The sequence below is a fragment of the Lonchura striata genome, chromosome 1, assembly GCF_050655825.1.
Source record: "Lonchura striata isolate lonStrDom1 chromosome 1, ASM5065582v1, whole genome shotgun sequence".
NCBI classification, from domain to species: domain Eukaryota; kingdom Metazoa; phylum Chordata; class Aves; order Passeriformes; family Estrildidae; genus Lonchura; species Lonchura striata.
Genome location: NC_140703.1, coordinates 54557547 through 54582288, shown reverse-complemented (window position 1 = coordinate 54582288; position 24742 = coordinate 54557547). Strand labels below are relative to the sequence as shown.

Here is a 24742-nt window from a genome sequence, read left to right as displayed (position 1 = left end):
GGATTTTAAAAATTTTAATGTCATTGGTTACTAGTTAATATTACATAACTTAAAATGTTGTTGTGAGAAACCATAACTGGTTTATATAGCTGGATTATATTTTCCTTTCTGCTGAGACTCATATTGGGTCCCAACAGCCAAAGCTCATACACTAAGTAAAGCATTCTGCTGAAAAACTTAGCTTCTTGTGATTTGTAAACAAAAATTCACCATTTTCAAGGCTAAATGAATGCAATTATGAGGTATAAAATATATATCTTTAAAGATATTTAGGATTCAGTCTTGAGTTACAAAACTCATGACTCTAAATAATTTCTTCTTGTGAAACCAGGAGACCTAGGACGTTTACGAAAGCTTAGCAAAATCATTTTATATTTGTCCTTAAACAGCTGCATTGAAATAAAAAGTTAGCTGCATGCAGGTTATGAGTGATGAAGTGTCTTCTTCTGCCTGAGAAAAAATAAGAAATACTGAGACTTGTCAGAGTTTTTGTTATAAAAAAGGGTGCAATGGTAAACTAAATGGCAGTTTGTGAATAACTTTGTTAGAATCAAATTGCCTAGGAAAATGAAATAAATTTTAAAAAAACATCTTACCTTGTACCCTGTGTTTCTTGAAGAGAATTGTGATCTTTGATTCCTGTTTTACATGTCAGAACCCTGACTTATGAGTCATGCAAGTGTGTCACAATATCTTACCATATGTTGAGCTATGTTAGAACTATAAAAGTGTGAATGATAAGCATTCACTTGAGATGACTATAGAAGACATGTTATAGTGGCAATATCTGTCAACTTAGTTTTCATTCCTGTCTCTAAAATAAAAAAAAATATAATTCTTTGACATTTTTAAAGAAAAGATACTAAAGCTCTGCTGGGTTTTGAGGGCTTTTTGAAATTTCTTTTTTTTTTTTTTCTTGGTTGTATAAGAAATTGAAAAATCACTGAAAAGTGAAAAGGGAAGAATTCAGTTTTATTTTTTTTAATTTTAAATTCCATGGCATGATTATTGTAGTTACAGGACCTACCTATAAATATCGAATGACAGAAAATATCCTTCTGTTTTATACATTAAAAAGTCAAAACATTTGCTTTCAATATATATGGATTGTATATTTGATTAAGAAAAACAAAAAATCTATTTCAAAGACCTCTTAGCTGGAAATTCTTGACAGAAAAGCTCTTCAGTGGAAGTATTTAATGGTATTTCCTCAAAGGAAATAACCAAACTGAATTCCCAGTTGGTTGTATCAAATGCGTAGCTAGTATTTCCCTCATTTGAAGAAAATAGAATATATTAGTATATGGGAATATTATATACTACCAGACAATAACAGAATTTCATAAAAAATACTTCTTTTAGTTGTTGTCCTATAGTTACCTTTTTTTCAAAATAAACATTTTTCTTTTTACAAGAACTTTTTCTGTAGTAGGTGATTTCCCAGGTAGTAGAAACAGACATATATTTAATTTCTGATCTCTGAAATGAGCAACTGTTATCATATGGAGAACAGCCTCTCTAAATAAACATAATGATTCAGTATGAAAGTTGTCTTACTCTAACACACATTTCTGTGCAGGATAAAATTGCACACAATGACAGTAGCTAAGATGAAATTGCTGCTTAATTATGAACATTCTTTGTGTGTTATAATTTAAACATGAGAGTTAATAAGGCTGAGTACAGCAGCACTGTGGCCAGTATAAGAAAATCCTCGTTTATTTTAAATAAACTCTTGTTTATTTACATAAACTACTAAATGGGGCTAGGTAGTGATATTGGGATTCAGCTAATTTGAAATATCTCAAAACCATTGATCTATTCAGATTTCTGAGAACCACATTTACTGGCTTTGTTTTGTGACACAGTCATTTTTTTGAACACCAGCCATGTTCCAGAAGTATAGCTTTAAACCTTATAGACAGGTGATTTTATTCATCACCTCAGTCAGTGTTATTGAAATTCCATACTGAGAAGAGTCAGGTCAATAATTACTGTGTTTCTTTGGGGATGTCTGCTAACTGTCCCAGTCAAAGCCATAAATAGATGGATTAACTGCTTGTCTAGTTATTCATCTATGCTTTTTAATCGTATGGTTTAGAAAGGACACTGATATAATACCTGGAATATTTGATCCTCAAAACACAGCCTCTTCAAGACTGGACCCTCAATTATTTATGGCTTACATACTAAGCATATTCAATGGTTTAATTTAAGATTATTTTTCAGCTGGATGAAGAGGTGTGAAAAGAGTTTAAGGAATTGTCTTTTTTTTTCTCTCTTATTCTGTCACAAGGCTTTTTCCTATAACCTATCAGCTATTTAATAGATTTTTGAGGAGAGGGAAGAGTTCATTACACCTTTACTACTCAGTTGTAGAGCATTCAGAACTTTTTTATAAACACAGGTGTATAAAGAAAATAACATACATATTTCCCTTTGGTGTATCACACTCTCTTTGCCTTAATTGCTTCTAAAATAGCCTGATTTAGAAAGTAATAGACCTATCTTTAAAATGTATTTGCATGTAAATGACAATATAGAAATATAAATTTCTTCAAGAATCAAGGAGAATCAGATGCAAACCATTAATCAAAAATAATAATATACATTTTATTTTATTTATTCCATTAAATATTCATTGGATGGTAACAGTTTATTGCTATTACTTAGACAAATTAGATTCAAATAGATGGCCAAGAGATCATTGCCTTCAAAACCCACAATAATCCTTTCAGGCATTTATTCCCAGAGGAGCACTTAAAACTGAGCTTTAGTTTATTACTGTGATAAGATAAAGTTTTAGAGAGCTAACATGGAAAAGGGGCTGTAATAACCTCTTGGAATGTTTAAAGACCATGAACTAAGAATATTTCACAGCAGAGTACTGAAGAATTTATCTATGATTTAACATAACATTGAAAATCAGTTGAATATCCAATTCTGAGACAAAATATTTTCAATCTTCTCCTCTTTATTCCATAGCTTTTTATTTGTCCAAACCACAGTCAGATTTCTTGGTTTTATCCAGCTTTAACTTCTGTATTTTAATTGTAATGTGTTCATTATTAGTACTTGGGCAATTATACTGCAGCTTTCATTTTGGTTAAGGACTCACAGTGTGTAGGACAAAGCTGGAAAAACTGACATTGTCTGTCTCTACCAGTGCAATGAATAAGATACTAAGTGTCCCCTTTTTCTTTTTTTTTTTCTTTTTTCTTTTGTAAGAATAAGCTAAGAAAGCAGTCCTATCCTAATGGGAAGAATACAAAACCAGATCATTGTGAATTTTTGAGTGACTGCTCTATTGACCCATAACATATTCACTAACATTAACTAGGCCAAGTGTCACACAAAGCAGTCTCAAGGTTTCTGGGTTCTACGCTCCTTTTTCACTTGCTAACCACCTCTGAGACTCAGAGCTCCATTTGGAGGACAATGCTTGACTGTTGGAAGTATCATCCTCATGAATCAGAAGCTATTCAAAATGTGGATGTTTAATATTCTGAGATCATCTCAAGCTTCCTCAATTGGTCTCAAGAGGGCTGTTAGTGCTTAAGATATCAGTGTCATAATGCCAAACTTGATCTAGGGAGGCACAGTGAGGTCAGAACGCCAGAGCAGTGGCATGAGTCATTGTTGAAATGATGCCTACATGGCTGCTATGCTTAAATGTCCCACTTTTTGTGGGTGTACAGTGACTATCAACAGTGCAAAATCCTACTTACACAGTAGAACATAACTATTTAATAAGCAGTGCTGCTGCTAATTTTGAAATAAGTGATTTAGGAGTACTAGGTTAGATTAAGAAGCTGTTCTTTCAACACCCTTGAGAACATAATGGAGATAAAATTCTGATGTGGGAAATGAGGTTATGTAGATGTATTGAAGGCTGGAAATGAGATATGAGATCTTAACTTGGTCTGTAGATTATGCTGTGTAGGTGGTTTTGTCATAGATATCTTGTATCTGAATTTTTCAAGTATTATGGATTTTCTCTTTCATGCTCCAGCAGTAAAATATTTATGAATACTATGTTATATTCACACTTATATCTAGAAAAACATTCAAATTTCTGTGTATTTCTGTTAGAGAAAACAAAGATGTTACCTGCATCTTGCACTTTGAGGAGACATGGGAATTTTTTCAGTTCCTGGGAGAGATGATTGTACAGCCATTCAGCCCTCAGAAGAGTTACAAATTTTCTCATCAATTAGCCAAAGTAACTGAAACCTCATGAGACCTATCAGATTTCTCATTCTAATTTGGTCACTAACTTTGCTTATATCGGTATCTTAAACACTGTTCTAAATTCCAAGTTAGTGATAAGCATGATGACAAAGTATTAAAAAATTAGCATGTTCATATGGTCAGTTTTTTCTCCAGGGCATTGGTCCATTGACTGTACAAATTACACTCATGCTCTCTTACTCCTGTGTTCTCAGTGTTCTGAGAGAGCTAGCTGTCTCTGGAGTAAAATTTGAGTGGTTTAAATGACAGCTTTCAATAGTGACTCAGAGACTTCATCTGTGTACTTGAGAGATGTTAGATATACTGGGTATGTATCGTGTTCTGCTTTTTGGCCTGGGAAAACCTCTACAACTACTCAAAAACTCTGTCTACACATCCACTAGCTCTTCAATTTACATTGTAACTGGGAAGAAAACAAGATTCTTTACCCAGCTTTGTATTTTCAGATAAAGTAAAAAGAACAAATTAAAAGTTAATATTATTAATCTTGTATTGTTGTGCCTGAGATGAGATGAAATGAGATGTGATGAGGTATGAGATGGATTTTAAAGAATACTGAGATACAATTGAAACCAAGAAGACAGTGGAAGAAATATTTTGGCTGTACAAGCAGCCATTTTAATATGGTGTACTCCAGGAAGCACTTTGAATACTGCATTCAAAAACCTTATTATGAATTTACAGCATTTGAAAGATGAAACCTGATCCATTCAAATAAAGATAAGAATATGTATGAATAGCACTTTGGCAATTCAAGACATTTGGGAGATGACAAACTTTATCTGGATTTGATAGGGTTTTTCTTTTCTCCTATTTCTACTATGGGGTTATTTGTAAGAGAAAAGAGCTGAAAAGATAAATTTAATACTGAATTTTTTTTCAAGACCATTTATTCTGTATTAATGTGACCCCATGCTGCTGTCATGGCCAGTGAGACCTATTATCACATGCTGAATATTATTTGTAAAAGTTACAGCTACCTGGGGGTAGCATTAATTATAGCAAGCAATTTAACCTCAGAAAAGATAAAAATCAATTGGTAAAGCTTGAATGGAAGCCACATGGCTGCTTTTTAATTCATATTAGAAAAACAGAATTGGTCTTCCTAGAGCTAGGTACTAACCGTATATTTTTAAAAGAAAATAGCATGCTTTTAAAAACTCTTTCTCTATTTCTGAAATACTAAACAATGGCCAGAATCATTTATGGAGTATTACGCACAAAAAAAAATCCCTGTCTTTGTAATCCCCACCCTGAGAGATGAGACATAGCCTTTGTAAGGTATTTTACTACAATTCAGAGTTAACTGTACTGCAACTGTTACTGTAGTTCCACTTCAATAATAAACTAATTGATTGTTTAACTGATTTAGAGAGTTAAGTTAAGGAGTGAAAGATAAGAAATACATTTTTTTGCATTGGAATATAGTCTGTGTGCACCTGTTGAAAGACTAATCACTTGAAAGGACACAGAAACATTAGTGGATAACTACAAGGATGGTTGATGCACTCTCTGAAGGTATGCAGAGTTTTTAGTAGGGGTCTCCAGTTACCAGAGAGACTAGTCAATCTTGTTATAATCTAATCTAATTATAAAAAATAACTCTTTACCAAAAAGCATAGATAATTTGAAATATGGACCACTGAATAATTTCTCCCAGGTTTTAGAAGCTGCTGTGACTATATTGGCTATGTAGAGCTGGGAAATGGTGTGAACTTGCCTATACTTTTTACTCATTTAGAGCAGTTTTTTGAATGGGTATAATTCAAGTGATGGTTAAAGCATAAGTGTAATATAAACACATGTTTTCAGGTGAAATTAAGTAAATTGTTTATTGTTAGCTTGTGCATTTGTCTTTACCTGACCTCTAGCATGTCTCATATAGGTTGAATTAATATTTATATAATTTTGAGCCATGAAATACTAAAATTTGTTTCAAAGGAGCAATCAAGCATATGTTGTCTCCCAGCTGGTTTAGAACTGCAGAGCTTGAAAAAAAATTAATTTAATCTATACTATAGCATGACTTGGAATTTAATAAAAAATTACACAAAAATATCTTTGGGATTTAGGAAAATAGTCAAGAGGAGTAGAAAAACTCTATACAAGATATACTCCTAGATATATTCTAATATTTTTAAGTAATTGGCCTAATTCTAACTTCACATTGTTTTTAAATTGCTCTAAATGCAATTATCTTGATCAAGTTATTTTAATTTACACAGATCTAATTGAGATTTGAATAAGATGCAGATGTGCGCCCATGATTGCTGCTGCATTTGGCAGTAAGTTTTTGTTATTTCTTGGCCAAGTTTAATTAATGAAGTAATCTGATTTTGAGACTGTGAAACATCTTTTGTGCTACTGTTCCTTCCAGCAGCTTTAGCAATGCCGTATGACCTGCCCTAATTGAGCAGATTGGAATTTTCCTGAAATATTGCACATTCTATATGTCATAACTGTTAGCTCCTGTAGAAAATCTTTCTTCAGTTCTTGGGCTCTGTTGCAATCAAGATCAAGGATCTTCTTTATATAAAGTTCACAGAAATATGAAGAATGGAGACAAATAATAGAACCGTATTACTTTGCACTTCTTTGTATATTTGTTTAGTGCTTGGAACCAGTAATTTCAAGATGAGGTATATTCCTGTGAAAATTCCTTCCTATTAGCATTTCAGATGTTTTTAAAAATCTGAAAATGACATTAAAAAAATATGCATTCTTTTTTCTTGATACCCATAAATATCCTCATCTAACTATGGAAAGTGAAAGCATTGGAAGCTATCTTCTTACAATGAAGAGATACCTAACATAAAATCCATTTTAGATAGTGATTATAAAGGTTATTCAAACTACTGGTTGTTGATGGGTTAAAGTCCAACCATTGTATGAAAATAGGTATTGACGCTTCTAAGCAAAGGTTTTAATAAAGGTGGAAAGAGATTTCTTCAAATCCTTCAAAATGGTTTTACTTCTAAGTGTAAAAAACCTCATATAATTCTGGTTTAGAAATAGCCTAGGATGTTCAATCTACCCTTATTGCAATAGGTGCTGAATCGATACTTCTCGTAAATGTACTTTCTTCGAAGGTATCATGTTTTCAGATTGTTGATACCCGAATTGATGTTAACTCATTAAAGATGTGAGTAGACTGTATGTTCTAGGCTTTCATAAAATATAATAATGGTTTTTAAATATTGATGTAATGTTATGAAAAAAAGTAATCTGTAGAACTCTGTCATTCCCAAGACTAAAAATGTTTGTTTTCAGTGAGCTATGACTTTATTTTGCTATGTAATCCTGCAGCTGGTGAGGAATGGCATCACAGTTCTCAAATAACTTTCATATAGTTCCTGTTATATTACGCTTCGCAGGATAACATATCACATATCACAATTAACTGATTATTCCCATATATTGCCTACTTTCTCTAGAGGGGTTACTGTAATTATGTCAAGTGTAGGACACACAGCAATTTGTCTTCTTGGTTGAAATTAAACATTATTTCACAGATACCTTTTCCCAATAACAATGAACTTTCATTCAATTAGTCTAGACAGAATAGTCTCTGATAACCCTACTGTGAAATTACTGAAAGAGCAGACAGATATCCAGCTTGATTTTGAACCTCATCTCTTCTAGTTGCAGAGAAATCCAAACAGTATGCCATTTATCATAACCTAAATTAAACAGATGGAGAGCTGCTATAATTTTTCAGTGGACTGCATTGTCATTCACAAGGTTACTCAGAAATCCTTTGGTAAAATGAACTACATGTGTATATGCTGCAACTTTGTTTCCCTACAAAAGTACACATTGTCCAAATTCTACTTTCTAGCTGATCTAGTATTTTTATATTGTATCACAAAATGAAGCACAGGAGGCTCCCTCTGAACATCAACAAACAGTTTTTAACTGTGAGGGTGTTTCCTGGTTCTCAGCGGGACGGAGTTCATTTTTTCACAGCAGCTGTGAGGAGTCAGAGCCTGGTGTGGGCAATTCTAGATTGCAATTCTAGATATGCAATTCTAGATTGCATAACTGACATGGGGTGGAATGAGGGATTCTCACTTCTGGGGAGGAGGGGGCATGGATTATGTTCAGGAAGGGAAAGGTGGCACGCAAAGGGTCTGCTGCCATTTTGTCAATTATCTTCAGTGTTGCATGGTACCAGGTAGGTCAGTGAGCATTTTGCATGGAAATCACCCTAGTTTTGTAGATTTTTGGTATTAATAATGATGCTGTTACTGTTTGTTTCTTATTTCTCTGCTGTTTGCATATATTGTTTTTACCTCTGCCTTATGTCTGTCTCACCAGAGGGAGTAGGGGGAAGGGAGCAGCTGGTGGTTTTCATTTTAGTGGAAGCTGCAATTAGAATGAACTGGATTTTTGGAAAGGACAGAGCTGACAAAAGAGTAATTGTATGAAAAGTGAAGGCACTGGGTCCATAGGATGCAAGATGTGTATTCAGTGCAGTTTAGAAACAGCTGAAACCTTCTGATCTGCAGTCAGCTGTATTCTAGAAAAGTTTATCTCTTTATGTTAGTGTAAGGTAATGTCAATATTTTGTGTGCTAATGAGAAGTATATGAATATATGAAATTCAGATTCCATCTGGACTTAGAGTAATCCAAATCTGTTCTCCCCTGAAGCATTAACTAACTTGAAGCATTAACTGTGCTCCCCTCAAGTTTAACTTGAGTAGACTTGAATTTAATTTAATTTAATATATTCTTATTAATTTAAGAAGAATATAGAAAAGTAATTAAACTCAACTTTGTTAGGCTTTGGTGATTGAAGCATTGAAATAATAGAAATATTTGGTATTTCAAGAATAGTTTTCAACAGACAAGAGCAAAATCTTTTGTATGTATATGTTAGTGCAGATAATGTAAAAGATCCACACATCCAAAGACATAATTGTGTCAAATAATATGATAAAATAAATACAGAAAATGTAACGCAACATAACATAATGTAATGTATTGTTTCTAGAACTCAAGTATTCATTTGTTTTTTCAGTCAATAATAATCAGTGAAAATTAAATAATGATCAATTAAAATGGCCATTCAAGGCATCAACATTTTAATGTTCACATGATAAATCTTTTCCACATGTAATAAAGATTTGTGGGGTTTCAGAATATTTAGAGCTGGAAACTATTAGTTTATATTCTGTATTTTTTTTTCAGTAAACTCCTGGGGGATATATTTAGATTTGCTTGTACTTGGTTCAACTATACCACTACTAACTTTGGTTCACATGCCCCCTTTGATCACAGATTTAAGAGGTGTCAGGGCTAATTCATATTGCAGATGAATTGAGGATAAACAGCTTGCTATTCTGTTTTCATAGGAGGTATCGGAAGTCCTTTTCCCCTTGTCTTGACACTCAGGATTCTGTGCCAGTGAGTTTGAAAGTTGTCTTTTTGCATTACTGCAATTTTGGAGCCTAGAACACATTAGCCTCTATACGATAGTGATGTTAATGCACATTTCTGGATTTATTTTTTATTTTCTCCTATTTACTCCATCTTTCTTGGGAGTCTACTTCCAGCTCATTGCTACAGTGTTTCTTTGGTCACAGACAAAAACAACCCCACAAATTTGTTAATTTTATTTTCTCCTCATCCAGTTGCTAGAGGATCAAGGTTGGCTCTTTATCCTGGATATATCTGCAATCTACCAGTATTTCAGATTGTTCTCTCCTTTGATTGCTGTGCAAATTATTGTTCTTTATTGTGGAAACTTTCAACTTCAGCATGGTAGTCTTTCAGTTATGAAGTCTGTGTATTTTGAAAATGTCTTTCTTATTCTTTGGGAAAGAAACAGTCTCTTATACTTACAATTTTTTTTCTATTTTAGGCAAGAACAGAGAATATCGAAAATTTTGTAATTATAGGAGTTGTAGAGGATAGACATTTCATGGTTGCTATGCCAGAAAAGTTGGAAAGATAAACATCACGTTTTAGAAGCTTGATTTAGTCAGGAAAAATTAAAATTATTTTTTTATTATATCCTTAGATACAAGTAATTTTCCTGTCCTACTAAAGAACCTTGTCATAAGTCTTTCAGAGTTTCTTTCTCATTTATATTCTGTTGCAACCCCTTATTTACAGTTCCATTATTTTAATTCACCTTTCAAGCAGAAGTTCAGTTGCAAATATGTGTTCCAAATGCATTGTGTTGACCTTTCCAAGACTCATGAATAGATGGTGCTGTCAGTCAGATATACTTTAATGATAAAGCTAGACAATTGGTCCTAGAAAACTCTACCAGGACAGGGGGTCTCAACCATTATGAGGCAGCATGATGCAAAATCTTCCTAGGGAGTTTTTGGGTCTAACTGTTAGAAATGGGAATTTCAGTATAGAAGTAATGCATCTGGCAGCACACATAATAGGAGTCCAATTTGTGGGAATTTGTTTGTTTGTGGTTTTTTAATTAGTGTTTTGTAGAGGCCTAATTGCAAATAACTTGTACAATAATTAGTTCTGAAATATAAGCTTTTAATTTAGTCATCAATCTCAGTAGCAGATGGATATTGACTCTTTATAACTCTCATATCCTTGGAAACACCGAACTAAAGCATGACAACTTCCATTTGAATAAGAGTTTGCAACAAAGAGTTCTCTTGTGATGTCTAAACTTATCAAAATGTATTAAAGGAGAGGTTTCTGAGCTTGCAAAGACTATTCTTTAAAAAACTACACAGTATTTAGACAAGATTTATTGAAACTTTGTTTGAAATGACAGCTCAACATCCGCTTCAAAGTAAGTTCAATTAAATTAGCATTCCATCACAGGATATTAGTTTCATGGTGCAGAGAGAAATTATAGGCTGATATTTGCATATATGGAAATATATAAGAGGAATGAAGCACGTAAAAAGAGGAGCAAGTAGCAGTAATTATAAAATTATTTGTTGTTATAGCTATCTGGCAAGATAAAATAATTTTATAAGTGGCTTAAGTGAAAAATATGTCAACTCACTACTGAAAGATCAAAAACTGTCTTGCTATACTATCCTCTTTTCCTCTAAGTTTTCTTAGGTTGTTAATTTCCTGGTAAAAAATTAAAAAACCCAAAACCCCCAACCAATCACCTTCAAACAGAAAGCCCCTAGAAGATACAAGGATATAAAGTTTTCAAGAAAACAAGAGAAGTTTTACAATTACTTTCATTAATTTTTCTCAGAAAAAAAGGAATGAAGCTAAAAGTGTTTAATGCCTTGCACAATTTCCAAATGTTTAGGTGGGATTTGTGTCACAAAGTACAGAGTTTAGATGTGTCTATCTGAGCTTTTTATGCAGATCATTCTTCATAGTCAATAAAATCTGGTTGATATAGTCAATGGAGATTAGGACATGATTAATTTCATTGTAAAACAGGCATTAAAATTGTTCAGCATATCTGCTTCTTTTTATTCAGTACTGAGAGATATTACATGCTTTTTTTTTTTTTTTTTTTTTAACACATATGGGGTTTCTTCTCTAGGATAGGATTTGGACATCTGGATTTAGCCCATTAGTTATTAGTGCTTGTTTCCTTTTTTTTGTGCCTTGATGTTCTTTCTTGTCAAAAGTATTTCTCATATTTATGTTTTTTAAAGTCTCTAGGACAGATGGATGCAAAGTGCTAAGGATAGTCAAAATTTGCCTTAGACTGGGAGTCATCAAAGTATATGTAGTTTTTAAATTGTTCTGTGATATTAGGACCAGACTCTCCATTCCCAGAGTAGCTTCATAATATATTCTAAGACATGATCTCTAAACCAGCTTCCATTTAAAAAATATATGAAGACTGAATGGTCTACATCATGAACTAGTCAAATACAGAATTTTTACAGGGCAACGAAACAGGCAGCTGCTGATACTTACATTTTGGGAATGTGCAACATGATATGACAACCTAACAAATTGAAGTATTCTTAGACTATCCTAAATATATGCAATAAAGTTTGTCATGGTGTGAAAATGTTTCAGCTCTCATTTTTATTTCCTCTTTGCAATTATTGAAAATCTTGAGCTAATTTTTATCATCCTGGAAAAGATTAATCCTATTTATGTGCTGAAAAATTGAGCTGATCAATAAAAAAGACATTATTCCTTTCTTTGATATCGTTTACATTACATTCAACCTAAGGATGAGGGAATTGCAGGGAAAAATAGGATGTAAGATATTAACGACTAAAAATGTGGAAACATTCAAGATCATATTGGGCAGGTTTTGAAAAACTTGATCTAGTTGAAGATGTCCCAGACTATTGCAGGGGAAGTTGAACTAGCTGACATTTAATGTTTCCTTCCAACCAAAAGTATTCTATGATTCTATGAAGAACTAATAATTCAGCCTAAAATGAAAATGAAGTCACAAACCACTTTACTAAATTAATGTTAAGAATATGGCATGTGGATATGACAAAAACCATGGCATAAAAATATGGTATGAGTATATCCTGAACTGTAAGAGAAACAGTGATCATTTGCTCATGTCTAAAATCATCACTTAAGTCCCTAAGCTCCTGAAGGAATTTTAAATTTTAGATCCTTGTCTGACATGAATAAAAATGTATTCTTTGCTGAGCCGTGGAAGTTGATGTGAGAGGGATCTGACAAAACCATTTTTATGTTTTATTACAATTTTATTACCAGGTTGACTGCTGTGAAATTCAGATCTCATTCCATATAAGTAGAAAGGAAGGACATAATTCAGTGTTTGAATGTATTTCACTACTCATCAGACACATAACTTTTTAGGTCTATGTTTTTGAGTGACTTAGTGTTTATGCATCCTTTTTAGTGAGGTGCAGGGCCTGTGTAACAATCTAAGAACTCACATTCAAGGCTTCCAGTGGCATCATATTATATCTTTGGTGCTCAGTTGCAACAAAAAATAAGGGCATTTATTTATCTGTCTGTTTATTTTTCTGTTCAGAAAAATGGAAGAAAATTATTCTGCTCTGAAGTAATGTGATGTATTATGAGTTTGATATGGGTTTGAGTTTGATAGCAATGGGACTTACAGGTGTGACTTCTTTTAGAATATTCCAGAAGCTTTCTCTATGACCAATAGAACTGCTGGCCAAAACTGAGCCAATCAGCCATAGCAGTAGCACTTCTGTGATAACATAGATAAGAAGGGGAAGAAAATCTTGTTCACAGCTCCAGTCAAAGGTGAGGAGTGAGAGTAGGTGAGAGAAACTGTCCTGACACCAAGGTCAGTGAAGGAGCAGGGGAAGGAGGTGATCCAGGCACCAGAACAGAGATTGCCCAGCTCATGGTGAAGACCATGGAGAGGCAGACTGTCCCCCTCCAGTTCATGAAGGGCTCCACACTGGAGCAGGTGGATGCACCCAATGGAGACTAGGACCCCATGGAGCAGGCTGCTGGCAGGATCTGTGCCCTGTGGAGAGAGGAGCCTATATTGGAGCAGTTTCACTGGAAGGACTCATCCCTACCAAGAATCCACACTGAAGCAGTTTGTTCCTGAAGGACAACACCCCATGGAAGGGACCCACGCCAGAACAGTTTACGAAAAACTGCAGCCCATGAGAATGACTTACATTGGACAAAATAATAAAGAACTGTCTCCCGTGGAAGAGACATGGCAGAGACATGTGATGAACTGACCACAATGCCCAGACCCCATCACCCTGTGCCTCTGTGGTGGGATGTAGAGAAATCCTGAGTTAAGTTGGGCCCATGAATAAGAGAGAGGTGGAAAGACGGTGTGTGATTTGATTTGATTTCTGATTACCCTACTCTGACTTTTGATTAGTAATAAATTAAATTAATTTCCCTACTTTAAGTCGGTTTTGCTCATGATAGTAATTGCTGAGTTATCCCTCCCTGTCCTAATCTTGACCAATTAGACTCTTGTATTTTAATGCTTGTCCAGGTGAGGAGTGGGAGTGATGGAGTAGCTTAAGGGACACCAAGCATCCAGCCAAAGTCAACCCACCACATGTGGCTTAGCTGCTACAGTCTAACTCTAAAGCTGTGATCAAATTCCTAAAAACTGTCTACATGACTTCTTTTAAAACATTTCCACTGTCCTAGATAATTACATTACATAAGTAAATGTCTTTTCTAAACCATATTATTAAGTTTCAGGATGAACTCTGTCTTGCTGAACCAGATATTTATAGACTTCTGACTTACATATGTATTATTTTATATATATTAATTTCCTATATATACATATATATATATCTATGTATATGTTCACAAGTAGACTATCTGCTTTGACACTGATAAAGAAAACTCTCTGGAGATCTTTGTCATTATGTTACAGGGTCTTTAATTGCAACAGCTGTCTAAATGAATTTCCAGATCTGAGAATGTGATGATGTGTCACTACAATTAGACCTACAAATATGTAGAAAGTTTAGCATCTCCATTTCTTTTCTGTAATAGAAGTTTGGAACTACAGTGCTTTAATTTTTTTTTTCATTTAAATGAGGGAAAAATGACATTTTACAAGGCTTCAGATATACTGAGTTTTTTTTATATTCTAAAGTCTTGGTTGTGCTTTTAACAATATGTATAATGGAAAAGTGTTTTTCAGGTTAAAGTTATTTTGTATATTTTCATATTGCTGTTTTACCTTTAGAAATTTTGGAATTTTGTAGAAGGAAAAGAGCAAAGTAGCAGCACTCATTGGAAAAGGTGGGAAATGCCTTGATTTTTGCTGCATGTTTCCTATGCCATTGAATAGCATAAAATGTAAAAGAGGGAGAAAGGAAGAAAGGGAAACTTTAATCTTTGCATAACAAGGTAAAATACTTCATTTAAGTAGGATTTTTATTATAAGATTTTTCATAAATTACTGTATACATGTTTTAAATTTAATCAGATTATTGATGAGTGTTAACATTAGAAACTTCTAGTAATGCTTCTAAAATTAATGCTTTCCTAATGAAAAGAAAAGCTGGTACTGGGAATATTTTTGGGTTTATATCAAAGAAATTACTTTCAAATCATTCAAATACAATTTGCAAGCAATAATAGCAACTTCAGGTGTGGATAAATGAAATGGTCAATTGAAAAAATCACCATGTTCACCCCCCACCTCCCAATGTTTCTCTAAATGACTAGAAACTAGGTATATTAGAAAAGGGTGCCTTGGTCAATGGCAGTTTTCTCTTTTTTAAAGCAGGTTTGAAGCCCAGGAAAGGAAAGAAAAACTGTCTCTAACTTCTTAGAAGTTTTGGATAAAATTACTCAGTTTTGAGCCAGAATTGTTGTCTGTAGTGTTGAGCAAATGTACTCTGTTATGCACTTGTTTTTCCACCCATCTAGACTAGAATGTATTCTAGTTCTTTCTCTGTATCCACAAGTTTCCCTGAAAAGGGATCATGGAGGTGATCCTCCTGGCAATTTTGTTAAGGCACATGAAAAAAAAATCTGTACTGAGGGTGATGAGGCAAAGGAACAGGTTGCCCAGAAAAGTTGTGGATGAAACTCCATTCACATTCCTCTAAGAGTTCAAAAGCAGGTTATCTGGGGCTCTGAGAAACCTGGTCTAGTGAAAAGTGTTCCTGTCCATGGCAGGGGTTTGGAACTAGATGATCTTTGAGATCCCTTCCAACCCAACCCATTCTATGATACTGTGTATCCAAATAAAGGAAACAAAAAAGGTAAATTCTGAGTAGACCTCAATTTCTCACTGAGCACGTCTGAGATCCATCACTGTAATTTAAATATCAGCATCAGTCTGTTTAGATCAGTAGACAGGTAAAAGGCAGCTGGTAAAGGCGTAATGTACTAGCTTTAATAGTGGCACAGAAATAGTGGCAATGAACTAGGGAAATTACTTTAGATGATCACCAATAATTTTAATTGATGAAGAAAACTCATCCAGTGGAAAAAGCTAATTGGCAAACTAGCAAGTAAAAGTGATTTAATGTGTTCTATGGATCAGAAAATAGGACCTGGCATGTAGTATTGACTATTAGTGCAGCTGTTTTGAAGATGATCTGCATTGGAAAATTGAACTGAAAAAAAACACCAGATAGTAAAAGTTTTGGGACAAATATGCTGTATTTTCTGCAAGAAGTTTAGGATTTTTGTCCTCCTGAAGTTGCCACTACTTACATAGCAAATCATTGTAAAGGCAGTGTAAGAGTCAATAAGAACATACATGGATTTGTGAAAATTCAAAATATTAAACTAACTGCAAAAATATGAAAGTAAGACCCATCCTGTCTGATACACAATCAAATTGTCTCTGTTCAACTTTTGTTAAGATACTAACAAGATGAAGTGATTTCAATTAATTTATTTTCATTCATAGAGATGAATGAAAAGAAATTAATTTAAAATTATCTTAATTTGTTTTATAGAAATCAGCATCCAGCTGGGAAAAATGAAAAGGTCCATGTCACAAAAAACTTGCATGTTTTCTAGACCCATGAAACACAAAGGAGACTCTAAAGCAAAACTTTGAGATGTGACTGTAGGTGTTACCTTCCAGTGAGTTAGATGTAAATTCTTCCTAAATATATTAATATCAGTAGCAGATAAAAATACTTATCTTTTTAACATTTCACAATGAGGAGTGGGACTCTTCTTACCCACATTCTAAAAATGCTAAAATCAAGTATCTAAAATCTCTTCCTTGCTATAGGAAGATACTGAGCATACAGTGGATGTCTATCTAGCTCAAAGTTTGATGTCTCAGCTTTATGTTAATAAAGCTAAATGAGGTATATCCCACATTTGGTGCTACATTTTTGTGTAACTAAAGATATTCAGATATTTTTTATTGTTTGACACTTTTTAGGAAGTCTGGTGAATTTACTGGGTGAATTTGACTAATATTTAGTAGTGAAATGTGGCCATATCTCTTCTTTTCCTTCTTGTGACATAAATCCTGAATAAGATTATTTAAAATATTAGACTCCTCCAAGATGGATCATAAAGTATGAACTGCTATCAAAGATTTTGATCTTTATATTTTGTTGCTATTAGCTAGCTGCCTACTAATGATGATCAGCTATGATCATCACTTTATATTTTATGACTGAATTGGTAAGTCAGATGTGCTATTTTATGCAAAATTAGCCAGGCTTAACTGGCAACTGAAACAATAAACTGAGACTGTGCATGTATGCAGAATATCAGCACAATTTCTAATGTGTCAGGTTCTGCACTGGGCAGAGCACTTGGATGAAAGGAAAATGGATGGCTGATGACTAGCTTGGCATTTAGCTGAGATTTAGCAAGCCCAGGGCAAGAACCAGTTTATAAATGCCAAAATCACTTACACTATAAGAACAAATGTATAAGTTCAAGTCAAATATTTTTCCTTCTACTGCTGACTATGTGCTATAAACCTCTCACCCCACTAGGACTGATAAATAAATACAGTGTTTAATGACACATACTATTCTAAAAATCTATCTAGCATGTGTTCTGTGCAAAAGGAAGTAATTAAGGCCTGCTTGAAACAGCTTACTGAATTTCAATTTAGACATTCTAATAATTAATTGATATCTCCAATATGTTTATTGACTTTCAGTACTTCACAGTTACTTGAAATGATATAGCTGATTGATGATAAAAGTCAATTTTTGCCATCTTATATAAAATAGCATCTAATTTTAGTTCTGCCCCACTGAAAGACATCCTGTGGAACAAATACTTGCCAATAACAGTGTCAGGAACTAACTCAATGTCTTTTTATTTGTTTATAACAGGACATTGGAGAGGATATAGGCATTTACTACTGGCTTTATATTCATCTGATCTATTGTACCTGTGGTTGGCTATCAGGTAAGCCAAGTCACTGTTTGGCTTTAAAATCCTCTGTTAAACTGTCTTGATTTGATTTAATCTTGATTTATTTGAAAGATCATTGATTTTTCTTTACTGTGGAACTGTTGTTTTGTCTCCAAACCCTGCAGTGCTTTGATCTGGGTTTGCTGTTAAAAAGCCCTTTTGTAAAATAAAGTTGTGGTTAAAAAAAACATTGCATGGAGGTTACCTGGACACTTTACAACGTGACATTTTCTCTGTAAAAATACTGTGTGAGAAGTAAACAGCAATACAAGAAGAAAAATGTCCTTTTAAAAGGCACAAGCCTGCTACACAAGATAAGCAGAGGGGATAATGAATGTTATAAACCCTGAAAATTACTGCTTATTTTAGAAAAGTTTATATGTCAGAGAGGAAAAAAAAGTAGATTAAAAGAACAGAGTGATTTGTGTACAGAAAACTGTAGTCCTTTCCCCAGTTAAAATAAAAACTAACTTGAATTTTATCAATTAACTTCTGTTTCTCCACGAAGAGAAACATTTTGGTACTGCTGTTTAGGCTACCAAGTATCACATATTGTCAGCTGATTAGGGATGTTACTTTATTACACCACAAACTTGTTGGGGTCTTCAGCTAACCAGCAGGTAATACTGAGTGAATAGGTTTTAGATTACCAGAATTCACTCTGCAGAAAGAAAGAATAATGGTATAAATTTAACTGGAGCAATAGTATAGCTGTGAACATCCAGTAGAGGTGACTTATAAGATAAGAATGTTTGTTCAACTGCTTTTTGAAACCAGTCCTTAGCATCTTTCTTGTCAGTGGCAAGGGTTTTCAATGGTATGGTACTTGGCCTCTAAGGCAAGTAATCCCAAACACATTTCAAACACCACTGTCAGACATCAATGAATCAAAATTTTCCAGTCTTTCATCAAGCAACTCCTTCCAGAGTTATTCCAGTCAGTGGTTATGGAATTTGACCTCATGGACTAAAACACAGGTTAAGGAAGTCAGCTGTTTAGTTGACTTTTGTTTTGGCTTAATTTTATTTTTCATTAAATAATCTCCCCTATGTTAATGGGACATGACTTATGTTGAACTGTGATCCTACTTAGGTGGGTCCAGTCTCTGTACACATGTATATATAATTTCAAAGGCTCACAAACTGCAAACTTCTAATTTTGTGAGTTCAAGCAAAGGAAACCATGCATCTACACTTTCATGTCCCCAGAAAGGCTATAATTGAGGCATGGTGAATAAACAAAATTCTGTAGACTTTGAATTCTTATCTCAACAGTGACCTCTCCTAAAAGCTTGTCTGGAATTCTTCTCCTTGCTTGCCTTTGAGTTCTTCTGCCTGCTGTCAGAGAGAGAGAGAGGCTGCTACTCTTTATCCTCAGTACAGAAATAGAGACAGATCTTTATGCAGACATTCTTTTACCTCATCTTTGATTAGCTACTAGAATATCCAGAAAAAGTTGCCAGTTCCTCTCTGATGACTATACTGAGTATAAAAGTTAGGCTGGATGTTTAATCAAGAAAGATAAAATCATGCCAGATGATTCTAATCAAACTATAATCAAATATATGTGTCAAAGGAAAAGCAATATGAAACTCCCCTTATATTTTATTTTTCATTTAAAAGACAAAGATTTTAAGAGTAAATCTGTTTTTCAGTGTTCAAATATTTTCCTCAGGCAGATGTCTGTGAAGATTAAGACAAAATAAAGCATATAGACCTTTGTTGCACACTTCTGTTGGCAGAAGTATCAGACCTGACTGAAAACTAAACTTCTACAAAAAAAAGAAGGATAAAATAAGCAGATGAACCCAACAACAGGGCAGATTAACAAGATGTATGATAGGCAGCTGTGGGACTTAAAGGTCATCCCTAAGCATGAAGCACATTTACCCTTTTAGCTACAGTGCTGTGGTCTTGTTCAGGCAACAAGCCCTTGAGATTTCACAGTTATCCGTCTACGTTGAGTTACATTGCTAATTTAAATGCCTAGTGATTATGCTGTGTTATGATATCAATTGAAAGGTCAATGAATTCAGGAAATTGCTTTCTTATATCTTATATGACAGTCTTTTTGCGATTTTCAACAAAAATTGGATAGCTGATTACTTTCCATATCACATAAAATAACAATCAGAAAATGCAATGGTAATACTGTACTTGCTACAGGTTTTAAAAACATAATATTAATGAATGAAAACAAAAATAATTGAAACTCCCTTATTAACTCTATTTCATATATAGAATAAGGCAAATAAAAATACAAAATTAGTTTAAAAGTTCCCTGGTTCCTACATTTTATTTTTGTATGCATTTTAGAAAGCATAAAAGGAAAGCTATGTATGTAAAGAAATATGGAGAAATGTATTAGTATAATGTTTACAAATATTTTTCTAAATCCAGATGGATGTTTACTTAACTGTTTCCAACCTGCTTTTTTTTTTTTTTTCTTTTTTTTTCTTTTTTTTTCTTTTTTTCACACATTAAATATTTACAGAAACACATTTTTCTTGTAGGGATGCTTAGAGAATACAATTTTTTTCTGTAGATACCTGATCATATGAGAAGAAAGACATTCACACATGGACATATGTACTTGTTTTTTGTTGTTTGCTCTTCCCTACTACTCTTTTTGCAGTCAGATATATCAAGAGTAGAAATAATAGCATGTGATGGTGATGACTAGACATGTACAGAAAATTTTAAGTAGGTATGTAAAGCAATCTGCAGGCTTAAATTGTTCATATTTATTGTCCACCGAACAACTAAAAATAAGAAATTTAGAGAAAAATAATGAAAAAATTATTAGTTATTAATAATTAGTATTTTTTTTATTTAAAAGAGCTTCTTGCAAACCAATTTGTTTCTTTTATATAGATTTTTTCTGATTTGGTCCTTTTAGAGCTCTGGGTTTGGCAACCACCATAAAAAATTGTGATATTGTGAGCTCATATCATGTCTTGTATGAAGGTCTAGTGTGGAAATAATTTTATGTGGAAAGTGAACAATCTGTGATTTACTATTCTAGTTCACTTTTAGAGGTTAAAACTTATTTACTCATGAACCAATCCATTCTTTAGTTACAGCTCCTTTCTCAGAATTCCCATATAAAACAATTTGTGTCACTTAAGAACTCAAACTTAGATGAATTTAGGTTTTTAAGATCAGATCTAACTAAGCATTTAAATCATGCCCTTAATTTAAACACTAATAATCACTGATTCTCACTTTGCTGCATTCAGCTTTGAAATATTTTTTTCTTTCTCTCTCTCATTTTTTATTTTTCTTCCACCAAAATACAATTCTAAATTTGCTGTGTTTTTTTATGTAATATTAAATTTGTGAGTCTGCTTTTTGACCACTGCTTCCAAGATAGCCCTCTTAATGGTTTGTGCTGCTATTGTTTTTATAATCCGTATGTTATTGCACAGAAATTAACCTAAAAAAACCTTTCATTGTGTGTTGTTTAGGTTTTTATCCTGGTGTTTTTGTTCTCCGTGCAATATCCATTAATCAGAAAGTGGAAGAAAGCATAAAAATAACTGTCCTTCCATAGGGGCCAAGCAAACATATATTGAAATAAGGAAGCAGTGAAAAATAAGTAGTATGAAAATATAACACAGTTAAATCTCTTTATTAATTTGGTTTGTCTAAGATGTAAGCTTCTTATTTTCTTTGATCTCATCCATTCACTTTTGTACTTATGAACTGAGTTTTATTCCAGTCTTCAATGGTGAAGGTGCCCCTCAAAGCTGAAGGTATTTGGCAAAGCTGACTCTGTCACCCAGTGGTTTTCACCTCCTAATTCTTAAATCCAAAACCACCAAATCTGAAGAAAGGGAGGAAGAAGAAAACAAGTGATTTTAAAATACTTTGTCAACAATTAGATCTTGAAAATTGCAACGTAAAATCTATCTCTTGATAGCAAGAATGAGAGATAAATTATGCATTTATATAACTGAGTAAATGAAGACTCCAACATAAATATCTGTCTTGAAATATTTCTCTCTCATTATCAACTCTCACTGTAGAATTTACTTTCTCAGTAGGTTAATAAAGTGTTCTGAGAAGAAAAAGATAATTCTGCAGAGGGGCTGTACACATTCATGCCATCAGCATATATATCCAAGGGCTAATATAAGTTAAAGATTGGTAGATGAAAATGTAATGCTATAAGAACTAGCAATTCTGACTGATAAATGATGAACAGTTCTAAACTAATTTTATCTGGCTTGTGGTAGTAATAATCAACAATTCATTATAATAATTCACTAAAAATATCCATCATTTAAAAGTGTGAAATATTTGTGGCACATGCCTAAAAACTCAAAATCAATTTGGTTTACAGTAGTAATTAATTTCAGTTGAAATCTGCATCAGGTAAACTACCTCTTGAAAAGAGAAATTTGAATTGCAAAAAAAATGCTGCAACAGTACAACTTTTATTGTTTTCTGTAAAGACGCCTTGCTAGTATCTAACAGGTGCTTTCATCCACACACTGAAGATTATCAGACCTCTGCATTGCCAATTCTGTATATTTAGATCATACAACTATGACTCTGACTATATATTTGTTACCAATGAAACAAGAATACTGAATTCTCAGGTTATTCAAGGTATAGAATATAGAAACAAAGTGGTTTCCCTGAACTTTCCTGGTGTTGGCTGGATGCTTTAGGTAACCTTGCAACTAAAAACATCCTAGTCATTTCCAATACATGATCATGAGATGGAAAAATCACATCCAGTTCTATGCTGAACAATACAAATTCTCCATTAGCTGTCCCCAGATCAATATAAGCCAGCCAGAGAGATGCCTGTCTGTCTCAGGGATATTATGATGACTGAGTACACAAAAGTCTATTTGACCTGTGCTGAGCCTCATCAGGCAAATTAACCATCCCTCTGTCAGCCTTCCAACCCTTGTTTTCAGCATTGCTTTCATGGAGTACCAGTGTTTTCTGCAGGCAGGATTTTTCACCCTCAGACCAATAAGCAATATAATGTCTTGTGTTTTCAGAGGTCTTGGCTTTCACAGTATTTAGGGTGCTAGAATGTGTCAAAATAAAAGACTTAGAAAGATCTTAAAATACAAAGTTATATTGCTTTCTGTCCAGAACATGGAGCAGTTCCATGGAACAATTTCTAGTAACATAGAATCTTGTAAAATTCAATTTTTGTGCAACATTTTGTAATGTCTAGTAAATATGGCATGATGGCACTTAAATTTATATATAGGTGTTAAGATGACATTTGTTCTATCACAAACCATTCCTTTATAACCCTTGAATCTGAATACGTGATCTGGGTTATACCTTTTAGTATAGAGAATCCTTCATGATTATTGTTAGAATAGTGCCCTGAAGGGCTCTTATGAAAAGGTTAAGAAATTCAGACCAAGTTATAACCTCAGTCTTGAATTCCAGATGTAACCATTTCTTTGAAATTAAGTAACTTACTTGTTTTAATTTTTGTTTTTAATTTCTATGCTGTTTTTAAATTATAATTGCTGCTTTGCTTAGTAAATTTTTATTTGGTTATTAAATACTGAAATGAGTTAATGGCTTTCACTTTGATAAATTATCTTGTTATGAGTATATAGCTACATCATCTGGCATAGGTAAAAAAGTGATTGTAAACACTATGAATACTCAAAAAGTACTTGCATAGTGAAATACAGTTTTTAGAAAATCATATATCATATTTCTTATGAAAAAACAGCTTAAAGTGTGAATGCTAACATGGCAGATAACTGGGTGTCTGAAAATACTGATAAAACTTTAACTGAACAAAAGCAGCATGTCCTGAATCCTCCAGCTGACAAGTGACATAAGACAGAACTGCAAATCAGGAAGATGATCATGTATTGTGCCTCTGCACACTGACTATTGAGATTCAGGAAGAAGTATTCTCTCAAAATGGGTAAATATCTTGATTGAAGGAAAAGTCTTGGACATGGGTAAAGACCATGGAAATCCAAGTACTGTGTACAGATAAATGCCAGGGGATGGCCTGGGACTTTGAGAGGTAATACATGAGGCTGCTCACTGTGAGCATGGCAAGAACCAGCATGAATTTCTGCCCAACATTCCTGGACCAGTAGAGATGCCCTTGCAGGAAAAGCATGTCAAGACCTATTGAACATATGGCTGAAGGGGAGCGACTAAGTGAGGAAGTGAAGGAGTAAGACTGGAGTAAAAGCTCTAATCTTCTTGGTTCTTAAATAAACCCCAGGATGTTTAACCATTGGGGGTTGCCAATTATTCTGTCCTTGTTCATGACATATCCTTACTTGACCTTTACTAACTAGACATCTACCTCATTATTACTTTCAGTAGATCACACTGGTGTGCCTAAATAGCCCTGTTTTGACTACTCAAAACAACAGATTCAGATATGTCTCATGCAAGACAGACTGGTTACATCCTTGGTGATATCATTACTCATTCAAATATATGAAATTCATGAGTTTTGGAACTGCTCACAGCCTGAAAGAGGAGGCATCTGCCTGTTGCTGTAATTTATTAAATTCCATCTGAAATTAAAATTAAGAACTTTTCAGATATTTCATTCAGATAAGACTTTTCTGAAAAATCTGTGTCTGACAGAAACCCAAAACATTATTATATTTTGAAATATGGTCAGATATACAAAATCTGGATGTGGGTATGCTGGTAGACAACAAATTGACCATGACTCAGCAATATATAC

The 24742-nt window shown here is 33.7% G+C and overlaps 1 long non-coding RNA gene across 1 annotated transcript in view; it reads right to left on the bottom strand.

The window, feature by feature from the left end:
* Positions 1 to 24742, bottom strand: part of LOC110475074 (uncharacterized) — a 33646-nt gene extending 8904 nt beyond the window's left edge. The window contains exon 1 of the long non-coding RNA XR_002466206.3: positions 597 to 24742. This is a non-coding gene — a long non-coding RNA (uncharacterized LOC110475074). The remainder of the gene's footprint in view (positions 1 to 596) is intronic.